The 15,865-nt window shown below is 39.9% G+C and overlaps 1 long non-coding RNA gene across 3 annotated transcripts in view; it reads right to left on the bottom strand.

The window, feature by feature from the left end:
• Window positions 1-7,876: 7,876 nt before the first annotated feature.
• Window positions 7,877-15,865, bottom strand: part of LOC129528398 (uncharacterized) — an 86,304-nt gene continuing 78,315 nt past the window's right edge. For all 3 annotated transcript variants that reach the window (XR_008673676.2, XR_008673675.2, XR_008673677.2), the window contains exons 5-6: window positions 12,919-13,041; window positions 7,877-8,336 (exon numbers count right to left, since the gene is read on the bottom strand). This is a non-coding gene — a long non-coding RNA (uncharacterized lncRNA). The remainder of the gene's footprint in view (window positions 8,337-12,918; window positions 13,042-15,865) is intronic.

Raw genomic sequence — 15,865 nt, 5'->3', positions numbered from 1 at the left:
AAATGTCTCACTAGTGGTGTGAGTTTTATACGATAGTTTCTGGCCTGGAACCAAGAAAATGGCACAGTCTCTAAAAGTTCATTTGTTACACAGCTGGCCTGACAGTTAATTAATGGGCTTTATTAGGCTGGAGGTCGGGAGGCCTCCCTAAGCCAAGTTTAGGACCGAGTTAGGTATCAAGGGTCTGGAGCCCCAGATGAAGCTGAAACATCATGCTGTTAACTCCCCAAACTCTTGGCAATGCACAGCTTTCCTTTTAGAAGGTAATGGTTTCATGTCTCCTGTGAACAAGTCCTGTTAAAGATCAAAGCAATCTTTCATAATCTCATTTTGATGAGTTAAAGGGAAATGAACCAGAAACATGAAAATTAAATGTCCCTTAAAACTCCTTTTGGGATGTAAATACTAAGAAGAATGCCCCCCTACCCCGGCCAAACCCTATATGGGATTTTATCAGACCCCACCCACGTAGGGAAAACAGATCAAGGCTTCTGACAAATTGAGACGCATCTGGGTTTGCCTCTACCTAATTGGTCTGTATCATGATCCTGAAAAGGCTCTTGTCATGGAAAGGGCACCCGTGCTGTCCTGGCAGGTGGGGGTGAGAGCAAGGACTGTGCTGTGCTGCTTCCATCCACAGGGCATCATCTCTTCAAAGGGACCAATTGTAACCATCAAAAATGTAGGCTGCTACTTCAGCTTTAAAACACTCACTACATAAATGATGTCTCACGGGGCTCCAGGCTTATAAGTAAAAATGATTTTGTTTATGTGTTAATTTCTCACTAAAAACACAGCTCTCTCAAAGGAGTTTCCATAGCACATATGCCATCAAAGACAAATGCTCATTCAATCTGTCTCTTAAATGTGCAATGACTATCTCTGCATGTAAGAACGTAGAGGGTTTCATTTGTTTTTATTGAGGTGAAATTCACTTAACATAAAATTGTCGGGCACGGTGGCTCACACCTGTAATCCCAGCATTTTGGGAGGCTGAGGCGTGTGGATCACTTGAGGTCGGGAGTTTGAGACCAGCCTGACCAACATGGTAAAATGCTGCCTCTATTAAAAATACAAAATTAGCTGGGCATGGTGGCGCATGTCTGTAATCCTAGCTACTTGGCAGGCTGAGGGAGGAGAATTACTTGAACCAGGGAGGCGGAGGTTGTAGTGAGCTGAGATTGTGCCATTGCACTCCAGCCTGGACGATAAGAAAAAAACTCTGTCTCAAACAACAACAACAACAACAACAACAAACATAAAACTAACCATTCTAAAGTGAACAATTCCGTGGCATTTTATATGTTCACAATATTGTGCAACCACCACCTCTGCCTATTTGCAAATCATTTCCATCACCTTAAAAAATAGCCCCATACCTATCAAGCAGTTGTTCCTCAATCTTTCCTCTCCTCAGCCCCTGGCAACTACTAACCTGCTCTCTGTCTCCATGGATTCACCTCTTCTGGACATACCATATAAATGGAATCCCAGCCAGGCGTGGTGGCTCATGCCTGTAATCCCAGCACTTTGGGAGGCTGAGGTGGGCAGATGACCTGAGGTCAGGAGTTTGAGACCAGCCTGGCCAACACGGTGAAACCCCATCTCCACTAAAAATACAAAAATTAGCCAGGCATGGTGGCACACCCCTGTAATCACAGCTACTCAGGAGGCTGAGGAAGGAGAATCGCTTGAACCTGGGTGGTGGAGGTTGCACTGAGCCGAGATCGTGCCACTGCACACCAGCCTGGGTGACAGAGCAAGACTCCATCTTAAAATAAATAAATAAATAAATAAATTGAATCCTATAGTATGTTACCTTTGTGCATGGCTTCTTTCACTTAGCATTATGTTTTTGAGGTTTATCTGTATTGTAACATGAATCAGTACTTCATTCCTTTTTGTAGCTTAATAATATTCTGTTATATGTCTATGCCACAATTTGTTTATCCATTCATCTATTGATGGACATCTGGGCTGTTTCTGCCTTTTGGCTATTGTGAATAGTGCAGCTATAAACATGTGGGTACATGGATTTGTTTGGTCACCAGTTTTCAATTACTTTTTTTTTTTTTTTTAAGAAATGGGATCTTGCTATGTTGCCCAGGCTGGAGTGCAGGGGCTATTCACAGGAGCAATCATCATTGCATACTCAGCCTCAAACTCCTGGCTTAAGTGATCCTCCTGCCCCAGTCTTCTGCACAACTGGGACTACAAGCACAGGCTACACGCTCCTGGCTGTTTTCAATTCCTTTGGATATATACCTAGGAGTGGAATTGCTAGAGGGCCATTTGATGATAGAAAGAGCTATAGCTATACTCTGCATGCCTGTTTTTCCCCAACACCATAACACACACATAGGAAGTTAAATAACAATCCCCACAGCTGTGAACCCATCACCAGTTTCATTGAGTAGATATTGAAACTGCTACCTGGCATTTCAATGTCCTCAGGTCATGGAGGGGATAAGCAAGAAGGGAGGCCCCAGTGATTTCTGGAGAGATTGGCACTATCAAGGGCGCTGGGAGAGCTACACAGTGGGAGCCGGAGCAGTATTCATGGATGCCCAGGGGTACCCCTTAGGATGTCTGTACTGCCTGCTTCATGGTCAAGGTTAACAAAGCACTACACATCAACCCCACATGGGCAGCATCACCAAGGACTCAAACTCCTCAGGACTGAAAACGTAGGTCTCTTTCTCAAGCAAAGAATTTCAACCAACTGAGATGCTGGAAAAAGACAAGGAAAGTTTGGAATAGAATGGACAGTTGGCCAATCAGTCTTATTCCTGTTACCAGCTGCAGCAGAGCAGACTGATATCTTCAGCAGTATTTCTCTGCATGCTGCTTATGTGTAAGAATTTCCTCCCTTTTCTTGTTTAAATAGAAGTTACAATTTTTTCAAATGAAAAATCTGACTTCTGAGTGGATCACGTACAGAAACCTTCCTCTTTTCTTCAAACATGGATAAATATATTCATTTATTCACTGATGAACAAATATTTATTATTTGATAAATATGGTTCACTGTGCTGAGGGAATGGCAGGGAACAAAACAGGCAAAGTCCTTGCCCTCATAGACACTGCCTTCTAGAAGAGGGAGGGAGACAGAACACAGTAAGTTTATCATATATCAGGTAATGATAAGAGCTAAGCAGAACAATGAAAGAGATTGAGGAGACAGAGCTTTAAGAGAGGGTGGTCAGGCAGGGATGTGCACTCATTTGTCTGAGAAACAGCATGGAACCTGTAAAACTGAGTAGAGTGTGTAACGGGGAGGGTGGTAGGAAATGAGATCAGAGAAGTAGTGATGGCCTGTCTCATGCAGGGCCTGTGGCTGTAGTAAGAATTCCATAGAACTAGTAAAACCTGGATGCCAAAACCAAACAAGGGGAAGATAAGAAAGGAAAATCACAAGCCAATCTCAATCACAGACATTATCAAAGTCTTAACATAATATTAGCAAACGAAATCCAGAGATCTATTTTTAAAAAATCATTTTGGATTTATCCCTAGAATGCAAGGATGGTTCAGGATGAAAAGATAATCAAATGATATTTACCACTTTAAAAGATTAAGGAAGAAAATCATATGATTGTTTCAATAGTTACAGATAAAGCATTTGATAAATTCAACACTAACTCATGATTAAAAAAAAAACAAAACATAGTAAACTAGGATTAGAAGTGAATAAACTTCCTTAACCTGAGAAAGTATGTACAAAAAACATCCTTACAGAAGAATTGTTGGAAGCATGCCCTATAAAATCAAGAACGGGACAAAGATGTTCACTCTCAGTACTTCCATTCAACATTTTCCTGGAGGCTAGTAAGACAAGAGAAGACATAAAGATTGATGCACTGAATGGATGTGTCTGTGTCTGTATCAGCTTGGCATCATCACCACTTCCTCCTACAGTCTTCTCTGAATTGTGTAAGGTAGAAGCCTGAAACTGCATTTCCCAGCATCCCCTTCTCTGTATTACTCTGTGTTAAAGTTTGCAGTCCCATGAAATCTGATTGGTAGAGGAAGAGTTGAGGCTATCAGTCTCCAAATAAGGATGTAACCAGGTATTGGGGCAGACCTGATATGCCCAGTGAATATTTGAGAACCACCTGCTTCATTGCTGCATGCTTAGACAGCTGATGGACGCTTCTCAAAGATTCTTAGGATTGCAGCTGTTTCCTGTTAAGAACCACCAATTTGGTGCATTGCAGTAATCTAATTGTACATCCAGTTTGGCATACAATAAGGACAAAAAGAAAGAACAAAATTTTTAAATATTGGTTTTGTTCTTGTGAAACTATTATATGTATTTTGTAGAATGAAACATATATGTAATTATGCTAGTGTCATTAGAAACCAGATTTTCAATGTGAGAGAAAAAGAGATCCAAATACAAACCAAAGAATAAAACCCTGTGATCTTAAATTTAAAATGGAAATTTGAGTATCCTATGATGATTTTTCTCTTTAAAAATTAATTTTTTAGGAAACATAAATGAAAAAATACCTAGAAGTGAAGTCACCTGGAAATAGAATGATCAACCCAGTATCACGGAGTACCCTTAAATATCCATCAGGGAAATGCAAATCAAACCACAACGAAATATCGTTTCACAGCCACTAAGATGATTATAGTAAAAAAGACAAATATAGCAAGCATTGGTGAGGATGTTGAAAAATTAGAACCCTCTTACACTGACATGGTACAGTCATTCGGAAACAGTCTTCAGTTCCTCAAAAGCTTAAACATAAAGTTACCAAATGACCTAGCAATTCTACTCCTCATATATACTCACGCCAAATGTATCACATGTCCACAAAAACTTGCACACAAATGTTCATAGCAGCATTATTTATAATAGCCCAAACTGGAAAATACCCAAGTATCCATCAACTGATAACTGAGTAAGTAAAGTTGATTGTGATGATAGGTTGTACAACTGTATTAGTCCGTTTTCACACTGCTGATAAAGACATACCTGAGACGGGGTAACTTATTTTAAAAAAGAGGTTTAATTGACTCAAAATTCAACATAGCTGGGGGGACCTCACAATCATGGTGGAAGGTAAGGAGGAGCAAAGCCACATCTTACGTGGTGGCAGGCAAACAGAATGAAAGCCAAGCGAAAAGATGGTTATAAACCATCAGATCTCATGAAACTTATTCACTACCACAAGAACAGTATGGGGAAAACTGCCCCTATGATTCAGTTATCTCCTACTGGGTCCCTCCCACAATATGTGAGAATTATGGGAGCTACAATTCAAGATGAGATTTGAGTGGGGACAGCCAAACCATATCAACAACTCTGTGAATATATTAGAAGCCATTGAATTATACACTTTAAATGGATGAGTTATATAGGGTGTGAAATATATCTCAATGAAGCTGTTAAAAATAATACAGTATTTTAAAACTGATTATTAATGAAAGCACAGAAAAATACCAAGACTTAGGGTACAGCAATAGTTAAGGGAAATATTTATAGCACTAAAAATCTTTTTAGAACCATAAGAAAGATGAAATAAATGAACTCATGTCAATTCAAGAAGATAGAAAAAGAACAACAGAGTTTAGGCAAAAAAAATGTGATGGAAAGAAACATTAAAGATAAAAACAAAAAAATAAGAAAAGGAAACAAAAGTAAAATAGAAATGACAGAATGAGTCTTAGAAAAGAAAAATAATGCTAATAAAATAAATCCCCATTAAGGCTGATAAATAAAGAAAAATGAACAAATAAACATTAGGAATAGAAAAATATAATGTAATCACATATGCAGCAGAAACAAAATCATAAGGGAATCTGTGGCACAATTTTATGTCTATTCTGAAATTGGCTGAATTTTAAAATAGAAAAACTGAATAAAACAATTAGCATTAAAGAAATTGATTTGACAATCAAATATACCTGCCCTCAAGCCACCTCCCCAAAAAGACACTAGTCTTAGCTGATTTCAGCAGTGAATTTCATCAAACCTTTAAGGAAAAGATCATTGCTATCTTATATAAGCTTCCCAGACAACAGAAAAGGACAGTAGGCCACTGAGTTTAGATAGTGTAGAATTAACACCAAAATGAAACAAGGACAGTACAAGAGACAGAAACTATAGGTTATCTCACTTATAATGTAGATTAAAATTCCTGAATAAATATTAGCAAATGGAATCCAACCAGAGTATTTTTTTTTAATGATCACAACTAATTTTGATGTTTCCCAGGAAGGTAAGAATGTCAGAAATATCCATCAGGAGAACTTTACAACATTTATAGATCAAAAAGAAATAAAATGACACATTTTATTCTATAAATTCAACACCTTCTCTTATCTAAAAGAAAAACTCTTAGGAAGCTAGAAATGGAAGAGAACTTCCTTAATTTGATGAAGAGTTTTTACCAAAAACCTAAAGCAATCATATCACATCTTTCTGGATTATCCCTATTAAAACCAAGAAAAGGCAAGCAGGGCAGCCATCACCACCCCAGTCAACTTTACACAGAAAATACTAGCGAATGCAGTAAGCAACAAATAAATAAAATGCATAAGGTTTGGAAAGGAAGTGAAAATTTATTATTTTTAGGCATAGAAAATGCATAGATGGGTGGCGCACGGAGACTTACGCCTGTAATCCCAGCATTTTGAGAGGGCGAGGCAGGTGGGTCACCTGAGGTCAGGAGTTTGAGACCAGCATGACCAACATGGTGAAACCCCATCTCTACTAAAAATACAAAAAAATTAGCCAGGTGTGGTGGCACGTGTCTGTAACCCCAGCTACTCAGGAGGCTGAGGCAGGAGAATCACTTGAACCGGGAGGCAGAGGTTGCAGTGAGCCAAGATGGAACCATTGCACTCCAGCCTGAGCAACAAGAGCAAAACTCTGTCTCAAAAAAATAAATAAATAAAATAAAATAAGAAAGAAAGAACAAAGAAAATGCATAGATATCAACAGAAAATCTGTTAGAACTAAAAAAGGATTCAGCAAGGCTACTGATTACAAGATCAACATGCAAAATTCAATAACTTTTGAATGTGAACAATAACAAATGGGAAAAAATTGGAAAAAAAAAAAAAGCCAGCTCACAATAGCAGCAAAAACTATAAAGGACCTAAAGAATATACATTACATACCATTTTTAAGAGCTTTATGGGAAAAAATTATAGTTTTATTAAAGGATATAAAAGAAGATCTGAATAATGGGTAAGAGGTCTCAAAAGCATAAACATGTCAATTCTGCCCAAATTATCTATAAATTTAAGTAAATTCCAAACAAAATCCCAGCAGAACTTTTCTGTTCATTTGTAACGTGATTCTAAAATTCATATGGAAAAGTGAATTATCATTGCCAAGATAATTTTGAAAAATAAGAAAAATGGGTGGGCAGGAGCAGTTGGCCTGCAGATTCTGAAACATTCTAGATAGTTACAGAAATTAAAATACAGTTGTCTGAGCAGAGGAAGAGGCAGTGGACAGAATAGAGAGCCTGGTGCAAATCCATGTTCATGCAGGATTCACATGCAGGGGCTACGTGGGATGTGGAATATGATAGCGGTGGCACTAGAGATCAGCAGCGAAAGATGAGCTTGTGCGATCAATGATGATGGAAGCATTGGCTTTTCATATAAAAACTATAACTAGACTCCTACACTAATTATACAAAAATTAATTCCAGAAGAATTAAAGACTTCAGCACGAAAAATCGCAACTAAACACTGCTGAGATGTGAGACCTCAACCACATCTTGAATGCAAAATTTCCATCGAATGTGAATATCATAATTCTATGTATGTGAAATTTTTAAATAAGACAAAGCATAACTGTATGTTGTTCATGAAGATATTTTTTAGTTTAGTTTCTTTTATTTTTATTTTTTTATTTTTAAGTTTGAAGAATATCTTTATGGCCCAAAGTGAATCTGCCAAGCTTTTTAGGCCACCTTGCGTGCATTTTAGTTGTTTCCCCAAGGGAGAATCTGAATCGGTGCCTTCCCTGACTCTTTCCCAGCCAAAATGCGGGCACGTGACCAGGCCTGCCAATCAGACACGGGGGCCTCGGGCCGCGGGAGGGAGCTGGCTGGCTGCGCGTCTCCGGGAGCCTCTGTCATTTCAGTGGCGCATTCTGGGCAAAGGCGGTGTGGTCCCGGGGTGGGCAGCAGATTCCGGAAAGGGTCAGTTGGTTCTGGGAGTGTCCCTTTCATTGTCTCAGGCCTCTTTTCCCATCTGTCCCAAACGTTGTGTGAACTCCCGTCTGTCTCTCCTGAGTTCTTTTCTGCTTAAACTGGTCAGACCGGATTCTACTGCTTACAAATGACAACTGTAACTGACACGCAACCCTGCAGAACAGAAAACATCTTTATAACAAAACATACCCCATCAACGTTAGAGAGGAAAAAACAGGCCTCGAGAAGGTATTTGCAGGATCTATAACAAAGGAATTAATAAAGATATATACTGTATTTATCTTATCAGAGAATTTATCTTTAATGGAGAAAACTCAGATAAATAAAGAACAGAAGCACGCCCATAGGAAAGTGGAGGGAAGGAGAACAGGAAGTCCTCAGAAGCAGAAATCCAAAGGTCTTTATTATATATATTTGTTCTTATTTTTACAATTTACATAAGTAAAATTATGGCATTCATATTCCATACATTCCTTCACACAAGATAAGCGTACGTGAGACCTCAACCACATCTTCAGTGCAAAACTTCATGGAATGTGAATATCATAATTCTACTTATGTAAACATTTTAAATAAGAAAAAGTATAACTGTATGTTGTTTATGAAGTTTTTTTTTTTTTTTTTTTTTTGAGACGGAGTCTCGCTCTGTCGCCCAGGCTGGAGTGCAGTGGCGCGATCTCGGCTCACTGCAAGCTCCGCCTCCCGGGTTCACGCCATTCTCCTGCCTCAGCCTCCCGAGTAGCTGGGACTACAGGCGCCCGCCACCCCGCCCGGCTAATTTTTTGTATTTTTAGTAGAGAAGGGGTTTCACCATGTTAGCCAGGATGGTCTCGATCTCCTGACCTCGTGATCCGCCCACCTCGGCCTCCCAAAGTGCTGGGATTACAGGCGTGAGCCACCGCGCCCGGCCCCTGAAGATGTTTTTAAACTATTTTTAAAGTTTGAAGCTGGAAGCACGCACCGCTAAATATGATAGTGCTGCCTTTCCAGCGTAGAGGGCTCAGCAGCCAAGCATCACAATCAAAAGGCTTCTGAGATTTAGTTGTATTTATTTCTGGGGGGGTGGAGAGATAAACTGTTTACAGTTATTAATGGTCTAATATGGATTCTTTCACTCCATTTCCTACACTTACAGAAGAATTACATGACAGGAAATGGTATATTCTATGTGTAAAAATGACAGAGGGAAACTTCATCATAGAGTCCGGAAACATAAGCTTTTGAAAAAACAAGTACATTTCTGCGGCTTTATTCTCAACTCAATTTTTAATTATGCATGCAATTTACTCCCATGAATAAAGATAAAAGATCATAATGAGTCATTTATAATAATTTTAGGTCTTAAAAAAAGTAACGGAGCTTTTCCTTCTAACATGCCATGTTCTTCACAATGATCCTGTACCTCTGTGTAGCCATGACACCAAGCCTCCAAGATCACAACTGTGACATGCACCTGTCATTCACAGGCCAAGCCACAGGATGCCACTGTTGCATTTTTGCTATAATAGACTTTTACTTCAGGTGAATGAAGAAAGAAAAAAAGGAAACTCTATTTTTAATAAACAGACACATGGCAACCATTTAAGATTCAAGATACAACAAACCTTACCTTAGTTATTAGTTATGGCTAATTATTAAAATCCCTTTAAATTGGACTTTGAACATCACATATTGAAGTTGAGATTTCTATGCCAGCCATGTGCAATTGCTACATTTATAGACTCATGACATCTCTTAATATATTACTGACTTAAAATAACATATTCACTAGTATTTAAGCCTCTCTAAAATTGTTTGTTAATGGGTCAATGTATTTTTGAAATCAAAGTGTTGGGTAAATCAAAGTATCGTTTTCCTTTTACTTACCCAAAGATACTTATTTGCATTGTGATTGAACCACAACTGATAGTTATACTTGGCACTTTCCAATTTCTTTTTTTGTTTGTTTGTTTGTTTGTTTTTCTGATGGAGTTTCACTCTTGTTGCCCAGGCTGGAGTGCAATGGCGCTATCTCGGCTCACTGCAACCTCCGCCTCCTGGGTTCAAGCGATTCTCCTGGCTCAGCTTCCGAAGTAACTGGGATTACAGGTGCCCGCCACCACGCCTGGCTAATTTTTTTTTGTATTTTTAGAAAAGACGGGGTTTCACCAATTGGCCAGGCTCGTCTCGAACCTCTAACCTCAAGTGATCCGCCTGCCTTGGTCTCCCAAAGTGCTGGGATTACAGGCGGCACTTCCCAGTTTCTTTCTGACCCTGTCCCATACTTTCTAGCAAGTAAGTAAAGGTTTACAAACTAACAATTACAGGTCCCCAAAAAGCTGCTATTTAAAGGAGAACATTACTTTTGTCCTATGAGTAAATAAAATGTATAGGAAGATGTTCTCAAAATATAAAATATTTCTATTAAAAAGTGACCATATTTATGAATGCCCGGTCTATGTATACAGGAAATAAATAAATTGTAGTCTCTCAAAGAGACTGCAGCCTAATTAAGCACATCCCTTTCCTCTGCCAACTCAGTCAGTTTCTGTCTTCTGTGGATTTTCACAGCTCTTTGAATATGTGTTTAGTTATAACCTGCAGAAATTGTTCATTTGTTTATTCATTTCCCTATTCAACAAATACTAGGTGCAGAGAGCAAGACCAACACGACCTGTCCTAGGAGGTTACGGTCTAATAAATGCATTGCAATTACTGCTTACTCATCTTTCTCTTCTATAGGACTGTGAGCTATCCAGTATCCCCAGAATGCCAGGCAGAGCAGACTGCAAAGAAATGTTGCTTTGGTGAATGATGTGCCGGGATGAGGTGGAGGCAGGAAGGCCAGAAATGAGCACAGTCATCCAGCCAAACGGTGCTGGGAGCTCAGGACGGAGTGGCAGAGTGGTGTTGGGAAAGAAGGGACATTTAAACAAGATGGAAGAGCAAGAGGACTTGATGCTCCTGCAAGCAGTCCAGGAAAGGTTAGATTGTGTGTTTATTTTCCTCACTAAACCCACAAGATCTATATGTTGAAATTCTAACCCCTAAGGCAATAGGAAGTGGGGCCTTTTGCAGGTGATTATGTCAGATGGAATTAGTGCCCTTATAAAAGACACCCTAGAGAGCTGCCTTGCTCCTTCAACCACAGGAGGACACAGCAAGAAAGTGCCACCTATGAAACAGAAAGTGGGTTCTCACTAGACATCCAGTCTGCCTGGATCTTGAACCTGCCAGCCTCCAGAACCGTGAGAAATAAATTTCTATTGTTTATAAGCCACCCAGTCTATTTTGTTATAACAGCCGGAACAGACTGACACCTTGGCACTGGCAATCTTTCTATGTTATAGAATTAACCCAGTGCCAGCCTCATTTTTGTGAAATAAGCTGGCCTATTCTGCAGTAGATAGTAATCCAGCAATAAAAGGCAGGCAGTTGAAAAATCAACATGGAGCATTCCTCGGCCCATTCCCTTTGGTGCACTTAGCAAGGACATGAGCAGGCGCTGTCAGTTTGAGTCACAAGGCATGTGTCCTGGCTCGTCACGTGCCCCCGAGCACAGGTCTTAGAGTTTGGGGCAACTCTTCGGGGGTCAGTGTGACTCATAGGCATGGAGCATGAGCAAAGTGGTGGGCTGAGTGGTTAGAAGGTAATAAATTCTTAAACTTAACTAAAATAACCCAAGTCTTAATTCAGGATATTGGTTGCCTAAGCAACAGAGAGGTTAAAGCAGCAATAAATTATGGCTAGTCTTATCAAAATAGAGCTCCTACAGGTTTACAACAGGGCCCTAGCACCCTGGTTGTTGGCTGTCAAACACAATTGAGTATGGAGAAATGATCAAGTCCGTATCAAAGGAAAACAGAAAACCACGACCCAGGTACAAGGTCCAGAAACACTGAGGTCCTAATCTCAGACAGTTTGGAAAGCAGAAGACCTGCCTCTGAATCTCCGCCCTGGCCTTCACTCACAGTGCGGCCTCACTGGGCTGCCCGTCTTATCTCTGTGAACCTCAGACTGTCCTCTCTAAAGAGAGATGTTGTAAGGCTCCCACGAACTCACATTCATGGAAACACTCACAAAACAGCGAGATGCTTTGCAAAAAAAGTTACTGCTGTCTTTAAAAGATGAAAAACAATGTTAGTTGAGTAAGAGTAACAATAAAGCTATCATATTTTAATAAGAAATACCTATCAGCAGCCAGCAGTTCAGATGAGTGAAATTATCTGAACAAAGAAACCATGTCTATAACAACTTTTAAAAATCATTTTTTGTTAACACTCATACTTGACCTTCAGAGACACTGGAGTTCTGGCTAAGTTAAACATTTTTGCAAGGTCTTATGTGAAGACTTACAGTGGTATAGTCATCCTTCTTAGTCTTATACCAATGTCTGATTAATTTTTCTAGCACACCACACCGCCTCTGTCCAAATGTCTCTGTCACTCATTCAGTGCCTTGCTTACCCTGTGTTATTTTGTACATTCTCTCTCTTTCAGTCTCTCTCTCTCTCTCTCTCTCTCTCTGTCTGTCTGTCTCTCTCTCTCTCTGCCTTTGGTCCCACATAGGAGTTCCCCTCTCCAGCCAGACTGATTTTTCTGCCCCATATGCAATCCTCATTGTCCTTTTCTCCTTGAAGACCCAGGTCAGAGCATCAGCCACCCAGTGATGTCTACCCCATGTATGCTACGCTCACCAAAGGGAGTGTTGTGCTCTTGTTAGCTTGCTCTTCATGTTACCTTGCTCTTTGTGTTACCTTGCTCTTTGTGCCTTCAAGTAGACTTCAAGGTTTCTGAGAAAGGACCAGGAGGGGCCTCGCTTACTGCTCTTCAGTCCACGTTACCTGAGACTCAACCTTGTGTAGGTGGGCAGGAGTTGTCTGAAGATAGGGAGGAGGGCAAGAAGACATAAATGACTGTGAGCTCTTATACCTTGGAGAGGCCCCACAGAGCTTCACACAGTGCTGCTCCCCAAACAGTCCTAGAAGAAGAGGCCACTTTGTTTCATCTGGAGGAACTTAGGAACATACAAGTATAGGGTATTTACCAAGTGTGGAGTGAGCACTGGGCTGCCAGTGGGGATCCTAAGTCGGATGAAGAAGGAAGCTGGTGTGGCTGCCTTCTCTTCCCTTCTGCAATCCTGACGGACATGGAGGACAGAGACAGGTGTGGAGAAGACCCACACCTACAGGTGTAAGCTCCATTGAAAGGCAGACATGGCACAGAGGAATATATGCCATCTGAATGACATATGCAGTCAGCTGAATATATAAAGAGACATATATTTGAATGACTGATTTCATTCTTCCTCCCATCCCAATGCAATGAGAATTCAAAGAACAACACATATAACCTCTGTGTTCCACCAGCAAGTCCACACACAGCACACGCCACATGTGGAGGGGTTTTAGATAGAAGGAAATGTGACTTCTTGTCCTTCCTGCATTTTGCCTTCGTGAATTATGCATTCATCTCTGCCTCCCAGGACACCACTGATAGAAATCAAATCCATATTAATAATCCTCAAGGCGGAATATTCTCATTTGCCAACGTTTTATTTTTATACAGGTAGAATAAAAACAGTAAAATGCACAGATCTTAAGTGTTTAGTCTAATGAGTTTTGACAATTATATGCCATGTAACCACCACTTCAATCAAAACATAGAACATTTCCATCATTCTGGGAAATTTCCTTCTGCTCCCTCTCAGGTGATCCCACTCTCACCCCGCAGAGCAATCTCTCTGATTTACATCACCACGGTGAAGTTTTGCCTATTTTTGCATTTCATATAAAAGGAATCATATAATTTGCATTCTTTTGCTTCTGGCCTTTTGAGTTCAGCATAATGTTCATCCACATTGTTGCATGAATCAGTAGTTTTTTTTATTATTACTGAGCAGAATTCCATTGTATGAATGTGTCACAATTTACCTAATTTCCTATTGATAAACATTAGGGTTATCTCCAATTTTGTCTATTATGAAAAGAGCTGTTGTTGTGGTCATGTACAAATCCTTATGTGTACATGTGTTTTCAGTCATCTTGGGTAAATATGTAGTGTATTAGTTTGTTTTCATGCTGCTAATAAAGACATACCTGAGACTGGGTAATTTATAAAGGAAAGAGGTTTAATTGACTCACAGTTCAGCATGGCTAGAGAGGTCTCAGGAAACTTACAATCATGGGAGAAGGGGAAGCAAACATGTTCTTCTTCACATGATGGCAGCAAGGAGAAGTGCCAAGCAAAAGGGGGGAAGCCCCTTATAAAACCATCCGATCTCATGAGAACTCATTCACTATCACGAGAACAGCATTAGGGTAACAGCCTCCATGATTAAATTACCTCCCACCAGGTCCCTCCCACGACACGTGGGGATTATGGGAATTACAATCCAAGGTGAGATTTGGATGGGGACACAGCCAAACCATATCACATAGGAATGGAATATCTGCATCATAAGGTTAAACATATGTTTAACTTTATATAAAACTGTCAACTACAGTAGTCCCCCAAAACTGTTGTATCATTTCACATTCCCACCAGCAATAAATGAGAATTCCAGTTGCTCTGGATTCTTCCCAAAATTTGGTGTTGTCAGTTTGGCAGGGGGAGGGTTGTTTTGTCCTGTTGTGCTCCTTGCTTTAAGTTCTTCTAGTAGGTATGACGTGGTGACTCACTGTGGTTTCGACTTGCATGATGATTGACGGTAAGAGATGCTGAGCACCTTTTCATGTCTTATTGTCATTAATATACCTTCTTTTATGAAGCATCTGTTCAAGTCTTTTGCTCATTTTTTAAAGTTTTAAAAATTGTTTTATTTTTTATTTGAGACAGAGTCTCACTCTGTCACCCAGGCTGAAGTGCTGTGGTGCAATCATAGCTCACTGCAGCCTCAAACTCCTGGGGTGAAGCTATCCTCCCACCTTTGCCTCCCAGGTATCTGGGACAACAGGCACACGCCACCATGCCTGGCTAATTTTTTAATTTTTATTTTGTAGAGACAGGATCTCAACATATTGTCCAAGCTGGTGTCAAACTCCTGGACTCAAGCAAATCCTCCTGCCTCAGCTTTTGCCCATTTTAAAATGGGACTGTTCATCTCTTTATTGTTGATTTGTAAAAGTCCTATGTATTCTGGAGTAAAGTTTTCTGTCAAATATATATGCCACAAATGTTTTTCCCAATCTGTCCAGGGTTATCTGTTGATTTTCTTACCAGTATCTTTTGATAAGCAGAAAACCTTAATTTTAATAAAGTCTAAGTTATCTATTTTTTTACTTGATGGTTAACGGTTTTGGGATTCTGTTCAAGAAATCATTGTCCACCACAGGATCATGAAGATGAAGGCCTATAATTTTTTCCAGAAGCTTACGGTTCTGGATCTTATATTTAAATCTATAATTCAGCTCAAATTAATTTTTATGCATGGAATGATGTGGAAGTTGAAGATCACTTTTTCCCATATGAATATCCAAATTTTTCAACAAAATTTGTTAAAAAGACTTTCCCTGTTGGGCTGCCTTGGCATCTTGGTAAGACATCAATGGGCTATATATGGATGGGTCTATTTCTAGAGTTACTAACCTTTTATTTTTAAGCAACACATTCACCTGGAGAGTGGGTCCTCAAGACTCCTCAACTTCAGTCTTGTCTTTAAAGGGACTGATAGAGAACCCTTGATTTTTTAGAGAATAAAGCCTA

The sequence above is a fragment of the Gorilla gorilla genome, chromosome 17, assembly GCF_029281585.2.
Source record: "Gorilla gorilla gorilla isolate KB3781 chromosome 17, NHGRI_mGorGor1-v2.1_pri, whole genome shotgun sequence".
NCBI lineage: Eukaryota > Metazoa > Chordata > Mammalia > Primates > Hominidae > Gorilla > Gorilla gorilla.
The sequence above is the reverse complement of the archived record's forward strand: the minus strand, read 5'-3'. Positions and strand labels throughout refer to the sequence as shown.